The 18,529-nt window shown below is 38.7% G+C and overlaps 1 non-coding gene across 1 annotated transcript; it reads right to left on the bottom strand.

The window, feature by feature from the left end:
* Positions 1–7,455: 7,455 nt before the first annotated feature.
* Positions 7,456–7,527, bottom strand: Trnaq-uug. The gene has a single exon. It is a non-coding gene; the product is annotated as a tRNA-Gln (tRNA).
* Between the last annotated feature and the right edge of the window lie 11,002 nt (positions 7,528–18,529).

The following is an 18,529-nucleotide window of genomic DNA, read 5'->3' as shown; positions in this document are numbered from 1 at the left end:
GCACAGAGTCAGTGGCGTAACTATGGGGGGATAGATCCCTCCCCCCACCCCCAAAGCCTTAGAGAATAAGAAAATATTGTCTAGTTTCGACATGTAATAACTGCATGTTAAGTCGATCTACCGATTCAATCGATAGATTTTTCTTCCTCATAGAAAAATCTAATAGAATTGGTAGAAAATTAATTGCGTATGCTTGGTTTCGCTATTTAGTGGGCCCTTTTCGCTTCTATAGCGTTAAGGTGTTTTTCCCCGTCCCTCCCTTCCGCTCCTATCCTTTCCCAGAGGCGTCGGCGGGCTCCATTCGCGACGGCGCCTCTATCCTTTTTCCTTCCTCTCCAGCCCCTCCCCGGGTGATCGGGCGTATAAGCCTCGGGCTTGGGTCCCGGCCTGTGTTGTATCCTTAAGAGGGTTCGCCTTGAACCCTCATGATTCTTGATTCTTGCATATTAAGTTAAGTCTTTAGTGCCAAAATGATGTCAAATGTATTTCCAGGCACGTCATTTTTCAAAAGTTTTACCGTTGCCTGGAGAGGGGGTCCCCACCCTAGGCCATCCAATTACCTATTATTATTACCTACTATTACATCCTATTACCTACTACCTATCATTATTACCTACTATTACATCCTATTACCTACTACCTATTATTATTACCTACTATTACATCCTATTATTAGACCCCCCCAAAGATTATTCCTGGTTAAGCCACTGCACAAATTGTTTATTTAAATTGTACTTTATTATTTTCTGCTCTAATTGAATGGATAATTAATCCGTCAAAAGTTGTTCGATGGAAAAAATAATGCAGAACGCTAAGTGGTACATCGCTTTGCATGGCTAAGTAAAGGTCACCAATAGGGAATCTCTCATGTATTGATTTCTCTTAGCAAAATACGTCAACGAGGCCAAAGAAAGGGCTTGGATATCTTGTTCTTGAGCACGGATAACGGAGAAATAAGACGCACAGATGGATGGGCGGATGGAAATGGAGAGTGAAGACACGGAGTTACCAAAGAGGATAATTTATTTCCTAGTGAGTTTTCAAAGGATTCATCAAAAGGGTAAAATAGTTCGGCATCGACTTTCAAAGACGGTACACATTGGCTGAGGCGTTTGATGAATTAATGGCTATGTATCTGATCAAAAGCTACTCTTTTCTATTATTATTTTCATTTCACAAGATCATTTCTATTACCACGTTATCTAATAAGCAAGGAAACAATCAGGAACCGCATTCAAGTCATGAACTTTGTACGATAAGTCGAATACGTTTCACTGAAAGTCAAGCGGCGCCATATATGCTTGTGAATGATTTTTGATTTATTCTATTGCTCTATGTTCTTCCAAGGCAACACTCACGAAGATCGAAATTCTAACAGCGCAATTTATCGAGATCCCTGACTTCCGACACTTAATTAATATTAAGAGAGATAAAATGTAAATCAAAATTGCACTCTCAGTTCCTGCCCTAAATTTTTAGTGAAAGCTAAACAAATGGACTTTTAATATGTTACCCTGCAATGTAAAAACTATTATCTAAACTTTTTGGTGGAGTTATTATAAGTGAGCATAAGGAGAAAATGTTTTGGATGCAAAAAATTGCATTTTCTTTTAGAGTATCGGTTGGTCGATTTACAAGTTTCCATTTTTCAAACACGTAACATCCATGCGTCTTACACAGCGTAACTGCGTTAAATTTCGGTCGTCGAAATCACACCTAGGGATAATATAGCACGAGACGGACAACCTACCAGGAGGTACTCGAACCCGCGACCAATCGAAATATTCGAAAACCAATCATAAAAATCAACCGAAGAGGCAAAAGAAACGGAATGGAAGAGAGCCTCCTCTAAAAGTTGTCCCAATGCTACAACCTCTGAACGTGCAAAGTTATCTGCCTCGAGCCGTTTAAAACTCCCTGCCTTTCTCCCACCGGAAAGATTATACATTTGACCGCACGCCATTGAATGTTGGCACACGTACGAACCTCCCCATCCCCCATCTCCCATCTCCATGACTCCCGCCGAGAAATACGCGCCCATCCACACAAACAATAGAGGACTCTCTTCAGACAAGTTTATGGGACGTCTCGGCGAAGCAGTCCGACCTCGCGATGTTGACGCAACATCTGCTCCACCCGTAATCCCATTTATCCCCTCTGGTCGCTCGGCAAGTTATCGCTCGCAAGTTCGACTCCGAAACGCCCGATGAAACTCTCCCGACAGTTGGCTCCGCGACCCAAAAACGAACACCAAGCGGCTGTTCCCCCAACGATCTTCAGACGCGGGGCGAAATCCCAGAATTTTGCGGTCGTCAAACTCTATATACGTGGGCTCGTATACAATATGCATGCGGTACATGCCCTTGAAGCGAACCATTCGAAAAGAGAACTTCTCGCCGCTGCAGGCAGTCCGCGAAAACCCATGGAGAACCGGCCGAACAAAAGCACGCGCAAAACATGCTTGAGAATTAAGTCGAGGAGGAGCAAGTAGGCTGAAGGTACACCAGAGGCTGCAAAACATGACACCTGAATGGGAAAAGCAGGTGCAGAGGTTCTCAGAAAGGTTATTTCATGCCCACTTAGACCAAAAAATTGCGATTTCCTCACCCCTACGACGTACGCATTACAAACGAAACGGCGGTGCACATAGGCTCAGAAGTACTGACAGTATGGCACGGTAACTCATCGTGCCCAAAGAAGGTGATAGGTTTAAGGGCAAACTGATTTCTGATTGGAGCTTGAAACTTGGTTACTAAATTAAGTCGAAAGAAAAATTTATTTTAAAACTAAATGCTGTAATGAGTTCAAATATATAATCGGCATAGAGCAATCCTGTGCCGGCGTTAACAGGCTCGTAAGAAAACTACTGCTCAACCGATCGGACTCAGCCATTTCAGTACGTGTTACTTGTTTGCACTTACGCTATGATTGTGAAATTTTCAGGGTATTCTGCCAGAATTTGCATGTATTTCAAGTATAAAAACGTTACATTTGCGGAAATACTGGGGTGAACGTTTTAAATTTGACATACATAGAGGAAAATACTGATACGGGTCTACTTGTATATTCTTCGAAAATTTGAAAATGATATGTTAAGTTTTCAATCGACAAATTAATCGTGAAAAAATACCCTTCGAGAGGGCATGATGAGGCCTCCTCAGGCGATAAAGAGCAGGAAGGTAGATGAACTAGAATGGGTGGCTTGAATGGGATTCCAGCATGTTCGGCATAAAGATGCTTGGGAAGAATAGGTAATGCCTGCTTTGACCAAATCATCACTGATTCCTCACTTCAAGATGGGATCAACGAACCAGCGAGTCTGGACGTAACTTAAAACATTTAAGAAATTTTTCTCAATTCAGGCATTTCTCAATTCAGGCACTGAAAGGGACGAGCCTCTCAACTTCAACTTAAGCCCTTTGACTACCTTCGACAGGGAATACGATATAAGTAGGTAATTTATTGTCTTTAACAACAAAAACTTTGAATGAAGATTTTACAACTGAAAGGACAATAAAGCTGGGTTTCCCGAAAGGATAACCTACGATGTGGCATTGTGGCACCTTCATTTCTTGAACGTCATTTCATAACATACGGACATCAGAATGGCCAAAAGACTATATTTTTACACATAATCAATAAATTATAAACCAATCACCGAGTGAAACAAGAAAATTTCGCTTGCTTCATGATAATCAGATATATTCTAGGATTGTTAGAAGGATAAAATCCCTTGTGAGTACACGTCTTCAACAGCCTAGAAGCGATACTAATTACAGTAAAACTCAGTTCGGTAACGCATCTAACGAAATCCATCCTGTAACGAGGTGAATTACCGGTCCCTTGGACTTTCCTATGATGGTCAATGTTAATTTCCTCGTATGTAAGGAGTTCGGATGATAGGAAAGCCCCGATATTACGAACTATTCTTTGGTCCCTTGGGAAATTATTTCCTCTTTTATAAAGAAATAATGGATCATCTCTCATCAGTTGTTCTTACAGTGGCCAACATCACAAAGTTCTATAGTTGATCTTACAATCCTTTCCTTTACAGCTGTTTGATAGAAAGGGTGGTACGATGGTTAAATGTTACGGATCTGTTGCTTAAATAAAAGCGATTTACGGAATATTATCCTGCAATCCTGTGGTGGATAGGGCAAAATCCAATATTATGGTTACAACGAAATCCCGTTTATAAAAAATAGAACAAGCCTGAAATTCGTTATGAGCGAGTTTTACTGAATATATTCAGATATTTTCGCAACGACCACACCATTCTGTTAAATACAAACATTTAGGCTATATCGCCGCGTCATTTTTTTGCGGCCCCAACGTTTCCCGATCTGATTCCCTTGAGAAAGCGACCAGCATCGGTCGGGAAACGTTGGGGCCACCCAAAAAATTGACGCGGCGACATAGCCCAAACGTTTTTATTTAGCGTGACGAGTATCCGCGAAAGTTTTAACGAATAATACACCATTCTTAACGCATTTATTACCATAAATACTTCACGTTATCCTTCGTGTCCTCGATGCGATACCGACCATCACAAGTTTTAGACGCCACCGATGACCCCAAAGTCCCCTTTGAGACCTTTGCGAGGGTACACTGGAACTGCTGACGTCCCCAAAACGGCAGCCGGATGGGTCTCTTTCCTGTTTGTCCAACTTCCTCACGCCAATTACGAACACGCCCAACCTTTGACCTCCTCCTCCTCCCAGCTGCGACACAAATGAAAACTTATCTTGAGTCTTTACGGTCGACTGTCACTGGTTATAGGCGTGGATTCCACCCAGAAACGATACCCCTTCTCATTCGCGATGGATAAACAGAGGTTGGCTTCTTTCCTTTCATAAATTCGCTGTCTACTAATAGAAAGTCTGCATCCAGGCGGAGTGTTTGCGTGAGTGAGAGAAAGAGGAAGTAGTAGAGGGAGAGAGACCAAATTTCAATGAAATATGTACTAATCAACTAAAGTAAGATGATCTAATTATTATGTACTAATGAATAACAATGAAGTGTGTACTTTTCCTTTACTATGATTAGAATAGATTAAGAACAGATTTCAATTTCGCAATACTTTTAGTGCCCAAAAATACAATGGTAAAACGGCTGGCTGGTTCAAAGCGGAGATTAAGCGCCACCAATTGGGATGCAATGAATAGTTTGGACCATTTTCTCCGGATTCCTTCCAAGTTATTTCATCGATACATAACTTTTGACGAATCCTTGAACCATTACAACTTCCCAAGAACAGGTAAGCAATCGAAGCAAAGGGTCCTAGTCCGCAGTCCATGTCCAAAGGAGCGTGAAATTCACTTTTTCGTTAAAGGTTTAAGTTTTTTGCATGCAAGCCGAATCGTCTACACGATTTGTAAAAGAGAAAGGAAAATATGATAAACAAAGAAAAAATACGCCATTATAGAGTTATTTGAGGATGGAAATCGAGAAAAAACGCTATTTTATGTTAAAGAAAAAATTGCACTCTCATGACAATACACAGGTGAACACTGTACAGTTTTATTGCAAAAAGTATGATATTTATCCACAATGTATTATCTCTTCAAACTAACTCCATTTATCCCACATAACTTACTTGCAAGACCGAACTAAAAAAATGGCTCGCTGTGAAACACTTGACGTCTACTTATAACGCAATCGTTGAAAAACTCCATATTCTGAGCCCATTTAGACGTGCCATTTTTGATTTGCATCGAGGCATTCACAGATTATTTTCATTACGCAGAAGAAACACTTGGTTTTTAAATTTATTTATCTTAATACTCTTTCGAAAGAACTAATTAATTTACAACCATAAAAGGTTAGAAGATATGATACCTCGAATATACAATCATTTAAGTCTATTAAAAAAAAGATATTGAAACATGCAAGTAAGAGAGTGGAGCAGTAAATAGGATATCGTCGAATACATGTATAGCAACTAATTTTGATTTAAGTTTTAACTGAATTGAATACCACGGATCTTTTACCACAACACATATTTTTATTTTGTAGCGTATGAAACCAAAAACAGATGAATATTTTCCGGGGTTATGTAAATTCAAGATTAATCATGCTAGAGGGTTGGCTAACACACTGGTTTCCTAGAACAATCTCTGGAAACTGCGAACTTGCGTTAACGTTTATATAAGAATACCAAGTTGTGGAAGTTGTAGAAGCTAGCATGTGCTTTACACGTGTTTCCAGCTTCATTCGCTGACTTTAAGGGCTTCAGTTGAAGGACACACGACATAATAAGCTATCATACGCCCAGATATAACTTTGGTATTTAATTAACCAAGGTAACCAAGCTGTAGGGTTATAGAATAGTTAAAGTGTTGGGTTTCCATTAACCTACAATACCTACTTCTAACGTCAAGTTGGAGTTCATACATGTGCTCCTAGTCGCATGACCTTGATTTAGCTCTAAGAGGTGTTTGCGCTTCGGAAAAAAAACAGTATTAATGGAACGTACGAATAGATTCGGGGTGGTGTAGTGTTCCGAATACAATGAATAATTTGTCCACGGAATATGTTACTCAGTAGAAAAATAACAAAAAGACTATAAAACATTAACCAGAGTTCGATCACACAGGTAGCAAAAATTCGAAAACCAATCTAAGGAGCATAAACAGTAAAAACCTTTCACAGATTCGAACATCTGTAATGATCTTTAATTGAACACGAAGTGCTTAACCTAAGTCAAATCAAAAACATTCCACGTTACTTACATATCGTCTAAACCTGAACAACTTGCACGAAAATTTAACAGCAAAAAACTCCATTATTTATGCATAATGAAGCTAAATTTTATTTTATTGATTTGTTTATTAATTTGTAAATCATAAGGAGATTTTCAAGAAAAATTTTATAGAGATTTATAAAGCGCAAGAACTGATTGAAACACATTTAAAATGTACAGAGGTCGCGACTGTACAAGCTATATCACTGGCGGGTAAATTGAACACGGTATGAGAATGAAAATTTAGCGAGAATAGCAATTAGCAAATGCCTTTTGAATTAAATTCATCCTGATGATTATGTGTCACGCAATGCTTATGTCGTGATACAGCTACTGCTGCTCTCTCGCGACTACCGCTTGAACTAAGACGACCGAAAGGCACGTGGCAGCGGAAGGGCAACGACAGAACAGGCATATGATTGCAGAGTGTGAAAAGACATTGCGTTCACTGAAATAATTACCACACGCAATGCAGCATGTAAATATGTAAGCCAGATACTCTGGGCAAAAGGTGAGTAATAGACCCTAGAGAATAATTCACCCTCTCTCATAAATCCAAGTATTCAAACGAGAGTACATTTTTAAATAAAAAGTATGTTTTAAAATTAATTAAAATATATAAAAAATATGTGAATACGTTTTATATATGCACCGGTCATAAATAAACAGCTATTCGAACATGCAAACTAAATTTTCATGAGGACAAAATTATGAGGTCCCACCGAGATTTGAACTCGGATCGCTGGATTCAAAGTCCAGAGTGCTAACCATTACACCATGGGACCGATGATCCCGGAGGGGAAATAATCCGTAGAGTTGGTACATGCCTTTCTCGAGTAAACGCAACTAATAACATTAGACGAGACGTGATCCGTCGGCAGCCAATGCATTCTAACCTGTGAACGGCGGCAGCCTAAATATCGGTGGGAAATCTAGGAGCGCGACGCTGGGAGTCTTTGCTATCCCTAGGGGCGGTATGGAGTGACTGGGGGCCCTCAGCTGGGACCATAGAGGTTTCTCCTCAATATAATAGTTTCAATAACCTCTATGGCTGGGACTAATGATGGGGCCCCCCTTATCGGGGGATTCGGGGATCCTCTTCCGGAAAGTTTTAGGAAATTGCATACCCGTAATTGGACTTTGACGCTACCCTAAACCAGATAAAAGTTAATGAAAAAAAGCAATTGCGTAAGACAAATTACTATGAAAAGTGAAAATTTCACAGGCTATGAAATTTAATATTAATCAATTAAAATTTAATTAAATTATTATGGCTCTATTATCTATTATACAGTGAAAATGTTCCTTGGAACTCCGCTGAAATCTAAAACAGCTCTACATTATCCTTTTCGAATTACAGTTTCAAAAACGCATCAGGTTCTCTTTTATCTTCTGAAATTTTTATTTTATTGCTAATATAATCTTCATACATTGAGTATGCATACAGTGCGGAGTAACTAATTAAAACGTAGAATTTTACAATTGCAAAAAAGACTTTGGTTCAAGTATTCTGAGTCTTTTTATTGCACCTTTTATATACGCTTCACGATAGACTCGAGCGTTTCGGGCCCTCCCCCTCCCCCCCCCCCCCCGCTAAGCTTGCGGCATTTGGATATTGCCGACCTGGCCAGACCTACTGGTAATTACGACTATAAGAATATTTTACGAATGGCATTGGAAATTTTTAAAATTTAGAACTTCCCCATTTCTACACAATAAGAATGAACGCCAACAAAATTGGCAATAAATGAAATAGATGGGAGATTTGGAAACACGTCTAGGACATCGGTCACCGAATTCTTCGAAGAATTCGGTGACCGATTTCGACAAGATCTTGTCGAAAGCAAGCGTGGGAGTATGGATAAAGAAGAGGTGGGTAAGGTGTGAGAGAAAAAAATGCAGCAGCGTGTCAAGCAAGGAAAAGGATGGCTTTTATCATATAACAACACCATTTAACAGCTTGTAAGGCAACAACTCCTTTGAAATCAACTTCTACGACAACACCGTAAAATTCCTACCCGTTAAAATTGCTTATTTATGAACTTATATTTTTCAATATTTTCTCGGGAGTTATTTACTGGAAGGAATTTATTACCCTGCATACCACATCCAGCGAGCTTTATCTTAAGAATCCTTCCCCCTCCTACAAAATCCGTGGATGAGTGAGGGTGCTTATGACACAGCATTCCCTAAGCATAGCTGGGGCGCTAACGCACATTAGAGTGGAATTTGTCGTTTGAATTCGATGATGAATGGTTTCGGAATTAGTACGCAAAAAACTCTAATTTGGTTAAAATTACGAATTCAGCTATTTCTAATATTAATCCATAGTATCATGCATTCACTGCTATTGGAAAGTAGTGTATACTTCTAAGCAATTAAATTTACCAGGGGAGTAGTTTACGAACGTGAGCATATGCTAATGATGGGCTCCCCAACAAAAACCATTGCTAGAACTTAAACAAAGTTCATTTAATATTTTCATATACCACCAAGATAAAGGTAGGTACTGTAAAAGCGCCGGGATCATGCAGTAAAGTATTTATAAACATCGAGGTGAGAGACTTTGGAGGAAATACCGATAAAAATGCCGAAATGTATATGAAAAAGATAAAAACATGAGCTGGCAATTAGGGTACCTCTCACTGAAGCTTTCATTACTGAAGGTTTTCCATTCGTTTTAAACTACATTCAGTTGAGGAACCCACTAGTGTTGAAAATCACCAAATTTCTCACCAATTCATTTAGAGAAAGAAAGTTTTTTACAACCGTTATAACCACTATTTTCATCTCGAAATATACTACCAATATATACCCTTCGTTGTCACTTAAAGTTGATTTTTTACCACTTGCCGAATGCTTTTAATTTTCAAGATTGCCGCTCGAGATCGGGCGCAGAGACTCTCCAGGGAAATCGCTGCGAGAACCTCAACGCCATCTTTGGATCAAAGTGTAAACTACTACGCGGCTATATATCACGCACAGAATTTGATCACTCATTTCGACGATGTAAACATGAAATAATGCTCTGTGGCTTGGAATAACAGCTAAAAAATTGGAATAGTTAACCTTAAATATATTTACTACGTAATTCAGACAATCAAAGTTCTTCCGCACCAAAATATTTGTGCAAACAATTATACAAAATTAAATTCTCACGCATCATCAAGCATACCTCTCCCATTTACGGATCCTATCTTGTTATGACTACACGGACACACTTTAAAATCTATAGGTGCATTTTGAGCCATGACATATTTTTATATCAGATCACTCTCTATCTTCCTGCCTTCAATCAATCATTTGACTCTAAAAATAACAATTATATTAGAGATTGGATACAGGACCTTAGTTCAAAAAAAGCTTTGACGTGGAAGGGGTTGAGGAATGGGGGTACATTAAGGAAGATAGGCGCACATTAATGATCGTGTCTCCCTTATGTTTTAGGGAGTTTAACCCATGACCTCTCCACTCTCAGTATCCTTAAATGGGATAAATCATTTTCTCACAGCATGTGAACCAAGGATTTTCATAATCCAATCTACTGTCACGGATAAAAACTATTACCAAGAAAATAACTAAAATAGTAAAATGATAAAAATAACTAATGGTCAAAAGGATTTCAAGAAAACACCCTCATCTCATAGCAAAATCTTGAAATAAAACCATGTTATGTTCTCAATGTGGATATTGTCTACCCAGTGGCGGATACATAAGGGGGCCGCAGGGGGCATGCAACCCCCCTCCACTGCAGGGCCACCTTCACTGCCGATCACTGCAGAACCCCAACTGTAACTTTTTTATGTCATAAGATGGCATTGCCTTGTATATGTGTATATTCAGTTCAAGTAAAACTTTCTTAAACTTAATGCATTTTGCTTGATTATTTTTCATTGCGATAAAAGTATAGGTAGCTCAAAATATCTTTTGCGCCGCCCTTGAGTGTTTTCTGTATCTGCTACTGTGTCTACTACTAAAATTATTCAGTTTTAATAGCAGGGATTAAAAATAAAATACTCTACAAAAGACATTTTTGTAAAAAGACATTGCCAATTAAATGATACTCGTTAGAATGGAGCTCACATCAAAGGGTTGGGATAAACAGCGAAAATGTACCTGTTTGCCTTTTGACACTCATCATGACTACACCGCCAATGCCACAAAATTAAGCGTAAGAAATGGAAAATAGGGTTTTACTTGAACCTCAGAATACGTATTTGAATATGCTTAGTCATTTCCCCAAAAATGAATCAAGTCTCGACACCATACAATCCATCATTTTCCATCTCTGACATTAATTACATGATAAGCTGGTGGTTTGACAAGAATATCAAGCAAACATTTTTACATTGAAAACTAAATTTGCAGAGCCTATGTTACTTACAAAGGAGGGAGGAATTGGACAAAACTGATTGTTAATCTGCACAGAGGATGTGTATGGCAAATGTAAAGTAAAGGTATAAATAAAGTTTAACCCTTTCTAATCCAGAGATGCTAGTGGGAGGAATTAAATTTCAAGACATATCACTTTAAAATAATGAAAAATTTCTCCTGAATCATAATTATTTTGGCAGCTACCTATTTCACCATTAAATTTTACAACAAAAAAGAAATAGTTTAAATCTTTCCTAAAGAGAGCTTAAAATATATACATTTTTGATGTTACTTAGAAGCAACATTGGGTTATAATGGATTAACAGTAAAAATATAAGAGACAATATGAAAATCAACAACAAGACTATGATCATGAGGCTTTGAAGAGCACAAAAGAAGTACATTATTTTAAAAAAAAGATGGAGTCAAAAACTACAACAAGTATAGTATTTTCATCATCTGTATAAATGCATTGGATGAAAACGGCCTGTGATTCATAAACATTGCATGCAATTCTGGAAGATTAGAGATAAGCTTTGCAAAAGAAGATTTTTATCAATATGAAGAGTGCGTAAAGGATCTTTGGATAAAATAGTCTATTACCCTTGTATGGTGTTTAGCACAGTATGATGTGGAATCATGGTGCTGGCAAACAATTCATGAGCATTATATTTAATCCATTTGAGACGAGGGCATGTAAAAGGTTGAACAATGTGACATGGTCAGAGATGAAAACAAAAAAGAAAGTACTGATGATGGTGAATGAGGAGGAAAAAACCTGGGATGAGGTATAGAGAAGATAGAACTGAATTTGAGGGGTAAGGAGATTCAGAAATCTATGATTTAAAGGAAATTATTGGGCTAATAGGGCATGGATGGTAAGAGAGCAACATATATGTACAGCATGAAGAGTGGTAGGCATATTTGAAGCCTGAGAAAAAATTAATAGCATCAAAGAATAAGGCTGAGGTTAGGCTCCCACAAAGAACTTAAAAATATTCAAGGTATCAATTCAAAAATTTTACTTCCTATGTTTTGCTGAAAGATGATGCATATCGAGGCTAAATACCTTAAATCTTCCACAAACAAACATCCTCAACCCTATATAGACAGTACAAATACTCCAATTCCTACTTCCCAATGTCACACTGTGACAAATCTTCCTCCCCAATTTCAGCACATGCCTATTGATATTTCTGTTTGAAAAATAACAAGAGCAAAGGTAATACTTGAAGTAAATATTTATGCATCCACTGAAAATATACCTGATGAGCAGTATTTATAAACATGGAATTTGCAGCAGTCACTTTCTTTTATGATGAAACAGTTCCACCTCCTCTCATTAATGACCGTGACTCTTTCAAACCATAGCATTTCATCCTCAAATTTTTACGAAGTGGAATATAGTATCTTCTAACTGTGCAACAAAATTGTTTATGGTGAAAAATTACAACGATAAATATGTACACATACCTACTTATCCTGTGTAACCCCTGATATGCTCAAATTGCATAGCTCACATTTATTTATGAAAATTAGGCAGAATAAAAAGATTTGTGGATATTTTTATGTAAAGAGGAGTAATTTTAATAAGCATACAGGATTTCATAGCAGATATTTCATTGCAGTCATGTAAAAATAAATATTACTGAACCATTTCCAGAGATCTGAATCACCAGGGATGAGACCAGACAAACAATAGAGCATTGTCTGTTCACTTTATGTCTGCGGATGAGCTTTCGTGAGAGCCCGGACACTCTCGGATGGCTTTGCTAATAGGGGAGGGGTACTACCCAGAGGGAGAGAGGAGGAGCGAATATAACGTTGCCAAATGTACACAGCCGCCCTACTTTGTCACTGAAAATGTGTGAGTCATAGGTGGCCACAGGTATATTGGCCCCGGCGCCAAGACAATTTACCTACTCATTTGGAGGGCATTGGGGATAATCCTTTCACAGAAGCCCATGACATTGCCAGCTACCGCGCTGAATGAGGCACCATTGGTGGAAGGCATACTTAGTCACATACAAGGAGAACGCGTGAGGTTTGGCAAAACTGCTCCGCGAGCAGATTCACGATATTCACTCGGCGGAGGTCTTAGAGCGACTCACTGAGGCCATGCCTACTGTTTGCTGATTGGCAAAGGCAAAGTCACATGATGAGAAACTTTCCCTTCCCTCATCTCCACTTGCTTTGGCCACACCAGCTCACCTACAGAGATAAAATGAATAGACTATAGCAGGACTGATATGGAAGCCAAGATTGAAAATGGGGACAAAAGGAAAAGAATCAGTATGGAGCAGTAATGAAGAGTGATAAGGTTTAGACTGAGCTAAAACACATCATCCTGCCCTTCGATTGCCACAGGGGTTACTTGAAGGATGTGTACCATGAACAGAGGAGAGGAGTCACACAATCCAACCAAACACATAGTAACATTAATACAAACAGCATCACATAAGATGAAAAAAGCAGCTTCATAAAACTCTAAATTAAGATAATAGCAGTGAAATCCTTGCCGTGCCAAACTGTAAATCACACTGCCCAAAATTCCAAGATCATGTGATTTTGTATTTATTGACAGAAACCAGTTACTCTAACAGTATCATTACATGGTCCCATGTGATCACTTCCCAACTGGCAAGTTTTTTAGTTGATGTGATATCATACATAATTAAATTGATGGTGATGTTACATTTCCACGTAATGATGCCTGAATATTCTGAATTAGGTGACATGGGACCTTAATTCTTGATCTGCATTCAGTGCTTTTTTAAATATTTGAATAAAATCACCATAAATTCAATGACACTTTGTCACATGCAGATGCCTAAAGTTGAATGTTTATTGATTTCCCATTTACCGACTCTTACCCAACTGATGTGACCCATTCATCGAAGAATTCGACATTACCTATTGACTGTCTCAACATCACTTGATTTATAACAGTGCCTTAGTGAAAGAAATAATACAATTTATTGCACCAACCACATCACCTTTAGAGCTGGATTAACAATTTTGTGCACCTAGCAACTTTCGAGGGCCCTCGCAAGTGCTGAGGACCTGATGAGAGTTATACAGTGTATTTTTTTAATGATCTAAATTAAAGACTATAACAATGTGACCCTCATTCTAGATTCTGCCAGGGGCCTCGGAGCTCATAAATATGCCAATTCATATGCAGTGCATGGAAAATGATAACCTTTTTTCTAGCCATATTTACAACATATTATTTTGATCCAGGATAAGACTCCTTGAGCATTCTTGAGCATGTAATTATTTTATTTTATTTAACCATTCATGACCACTGTTGCCTTTTCTTATTCCCTGACTTATCTTAGCCCTTTCCTGGCACAAGTAGTTAACACCTCTGGTCTCAAGTCCAATATCTCAGGTCAAACTGACAGCAGCTTAACAAGAAAGCTTATATTATCTGAACGCATGCTTATATCAGCAAGTGTGAAAATATTTCTAATGAGTAACAATTTTATGTGACTGAAAATCCTCCACTGAAGCCATAAATTCGCTTCTCATTTTTAGGAACATGCATTTACATAATGGTAAAATATTATGTAACCAGGCCTATTTGCAGACCTATTTCTAAAAGAAGAGAGTGATATCCTTACGATACTAATGAAGTATTTTGTTGAAATAAAGATCGGAGGTCGTGAAATTTTAAGGTCTGACTGTTAGCAGAAAAGTGTGACCACTAGCCATTGAAGAAAAAAAAACGCTGAAAAGATGGGGAATTTTGCACTGCTTTATTGTGAACGTGTGCCACTAATGAAAGTAGCCACTGCATCTCCATTGGGATTTTTGGACATTTTCATGTATCTGCATATGTTACCATCAATGGCAAATTCCGTCCTCTAAAGCAACTATGAAAAGGATACTTTTTGAAAGTCATCTAAAGCAAATGCCAAATTTAATTTGTTCAAATTTCCCATTTTACAGGAATGGGCAAGTAATGTACTCGTACATTAACCATTTTTGTACGTTACTCGCAGAAATTTCCTACCAAAAAAAAGTGCACCGCAAAATAAGAATAAGCTAAAATCTCACAAATTTAAATTTTCACAAATTAATGACACCAATTCCACACCATGGGAGGCGCGAATGAAATTAGCCGTAAAATACCACGTACTCTGATGCATCGAGCGCCGAAAGTATTCCAAGCAGGTAGCGCTACCGCTAAATCGATCGAATGAGACGGCGAAAATGGAGCCGCAGTTTACGCGTTGCTTTGTTGCTGAAAAGAGAACGGCGAGGATACCGATTTTTCCACCGCACGGCCCATAGAATAGTATCGAGCGCGTCGCACAAAGAAAGACTCGAGAGAGTTCTTACAACTTATGGAATTAATTCGCGAATAACGCAGTAATTTTCAGTCAGTATACCGTCTACAAGCGCAAACATTTCCTTAACTCAGAATCGTATGAATACAATGGGTGAAAAATAATCGTATCTAAATAATCAAAAATACAATTGAGTGGGTTGGAGGCCAAGGGGTACGAGTGATTTCTCTTTTCTATACAGAGTTAGGTACAGAATTTAGGCTCAGAAAACAAACTAAATCAATTAGATACTTAGTAGTGCATTTGATTTTCCACTCGATGTCAGTAGAGAACAGAGACTCACTTGTTTCCCTTGACAACCAGGTTTTTGTACATAATTCACAGTGTCCAACAATATCTGGTGGAAATGTTTTATATCCATGAGAATAAACTAAAATGGTAACCTTCCACACAATTTTACTTTATTCTCATTTTGCATATTTATTATAACAATTAACTTTACCTAACTCTGTTGAGAAAAAAATCACTTGTACCCCTTGGCTTCCACCCCACTGAATTTATGACTTTTTACGGCGTAACCAAAGCCGGGAATCTAATCTACACATTCTAAATCCTCTTCCGACCACTGACTGACCGAGTATATGTTCATCCATACAAACTTATGGTGTGAACGAGTCGAGATTCGAAAAAATGTCTCAGAATCAACTATTTCTAAAATCGTTTGAAACCCTTGGAAAAATTGTCGAAACATTACATTTTCTATCTATTAGTATTGGCAATTGCCTCTATGTCTCAAATTTTTGGGGGGATCTATCTGGTGGACAAAAAAATTATTTTTCAAAAATGCCATTTTCCGAATGTAGGCCACGTGACACGTCGAGAAACCAAATTATCAGACCGATTGGAGAACTTTTAATTTTGGCCTATTCGTTCAAAATCACTAATGCGTGAATTATTGTCTCAACAGGGGTGGGAGAAACGGTTTTGCGTCATAGGGTTCAACAAAAATTGCAAGAACTGACAGAGCGGCCAGTAAAGGCCGCACGAATTTTCCGAGGCGTCCAGGGAAGCAGAGCCAGGAGAGCTCGCGAAACTGAGAATAAAAGTCAAAGTAGCGACCAATCAAGCTAGGAGAAATGTGCTTGATTAACTTGAACAGAATTGTTTTTTCTTTGTTTTCTCTTCAGGTCACTTTACTAGTCACGAAAAGAACGAAAAGTTTTGAATCACTGTTAAAGATAAACTTGTAATAACTTAATGAATTTAGATAGTTCAAGGAATAATAATTAAGTTACTACAAAAAATCCTTTATCGCACTCATTCGGTATTCCAGTATCCGAGTTTATTTCTCGGATCTTACCGTAATTCCACAATGCTTGGTTTCAGAAGTCATTCCCAATTAGCATAAATCGAGTTGGCACTCGTACTAATGTGCTGCTAGACGAAGTTAATAATTAAAAACAGTAAAGAAAGTTTTTGGAAAATAGAGTTTTCAGGCGTTAGCAGGGTGACTTATTTCTTTTTAATTTTTTATTTACTCCTATACCAACGAAAACAGCACATAATGGCCTTTTACATCGGGGTTTTTCAATAAGTGAACAATTACACGCGCACGAACAACCTGGATAGGGGCAATCTTCCCAGGCAGGACTAAAACCCGCGGCCACTTGTTTCAGACGTTAACAGCGCTATTTGTTCTCCCTGGTCCATTAAATGAAAACGCGAAAAGTCGATTTGAGACGCTAATTTAATGACACCTCGAAAAAGTGAGTAGTAATAGTAAGGAAAAATAAGGTAAAGAGTGAACTGGAAAAATAAGTTAAAGACTTCTATCTTCGAAATGCGCACCACGAATGTTTGTCGCACGAAAATAAAGGAAAACAGTTATAATTAAGGCTCAAACTCTAATGTTAGCAAATCAACGAGCAATAGGCTGAATGATACCATTTGACACCTTAGACTTCAATTTCAATGCTATCCGCGTCACTTTCTTATCCAAACAGATCAATCAAGATTGATACAATGCTAACACTAAAAAGGGAAAATATCAACAAAAAAGGTGGTTGGGTAAAAAAAGTGTGGATAAGGGAGACAAAACTGCTTCTTATTTTCTTTTTAATTTTTTTCTCCTAAACCGCCAAAAACAGCACATATTGGCCTTTTACATCGGGGTTTTTTTAATAAGTGAACAATTACACGTGCACGAACAACCTGAATAGGGGCAACATTCCCAGGCGGGACTAAAACCAGCAACCACTTGTTTCGCAGGAGAAGACTTCACCCCGCCGCTACCGAGTATGGCGTAAGGTATCTTCGGTTTAAAAATTCGACAGGAGTAAATTAGGTATTAAGGGAGTGGAACAGGCACGCAATAAAAATTGGCTTCGGAGAGAGCTTGGGTGGCATGTGATTTGCCAACACTAATATTTTGTTCTCAATCCGTACGCAATCGGAAAACGTACATTTCATCAAATGAGCTATACATTTCGTTTGCGCAATGCCGAAATTTAAACTCATTGCTGCTTATTATTAGACAGTATGTAATCTTTCCAGACTCAAATCACACCGACGGCGGCGCAAAATGCTGGAGTAATTTGCCAATACAACCGACGCGTCGCAACGCATCGAAGATAGTGATGTGAATTATAATACCCGTTGTTTTGATGGTGACATTGCTGCAATGTAGGATTGTTTTGGCGATTGCTGACAAGTCCACCATCCTAGGCGCTGGTGATTTCCTCAGAAGATGTATCGCTGGAAATCGCCACAAGGGAAAAAAAAACCCTGACTAGGTGCCTGGAAACGGGTCAAACGAAAAATAGGTGACGAGCGAAAAAAGGTGGGGAGAAGGAAGGTGCGATTGAAAACGCATGGGAGGAGAGAAGCGTGCGGAGAATATAGGAACAGCACAGCGCAAACTCCAACTCAACCCTTAAACGATTTGAATCGAGGAATAACAAGAAAACAGCGGCAGCATCGGCGCTTGGAGACCCCATCGGAAACGATTCGCACCGGCGGGAGTGGACGAGGCTACTTGCCCGGTGGCTCACACGTTAAAAGCGAGGTGGATGGGACCTCGGAATCGCTGATTCACTCCGCGGGGCTTCGCGGGAGGGTC

The sequence above is a fragment of the Ischnura elegans genome, chromosome 3 (assembly GCF_921293095.1).
Source record: "Ischnura elegans chromosome 3, ioIscEleg1.1, whole genome shotgun sequence".
Taxonomy (NCBI): Eukaryota; Metazoa; Arthropoda; class Insecta; order Odonata; family Coenagrionidae; genus Ischnura; species Ischnura elegans.
The sequence above is the reverse complement of the archived record's forward strand: the minus strand, read 5'-3'. Positions and strand labels throughout refer to the sequence as shown.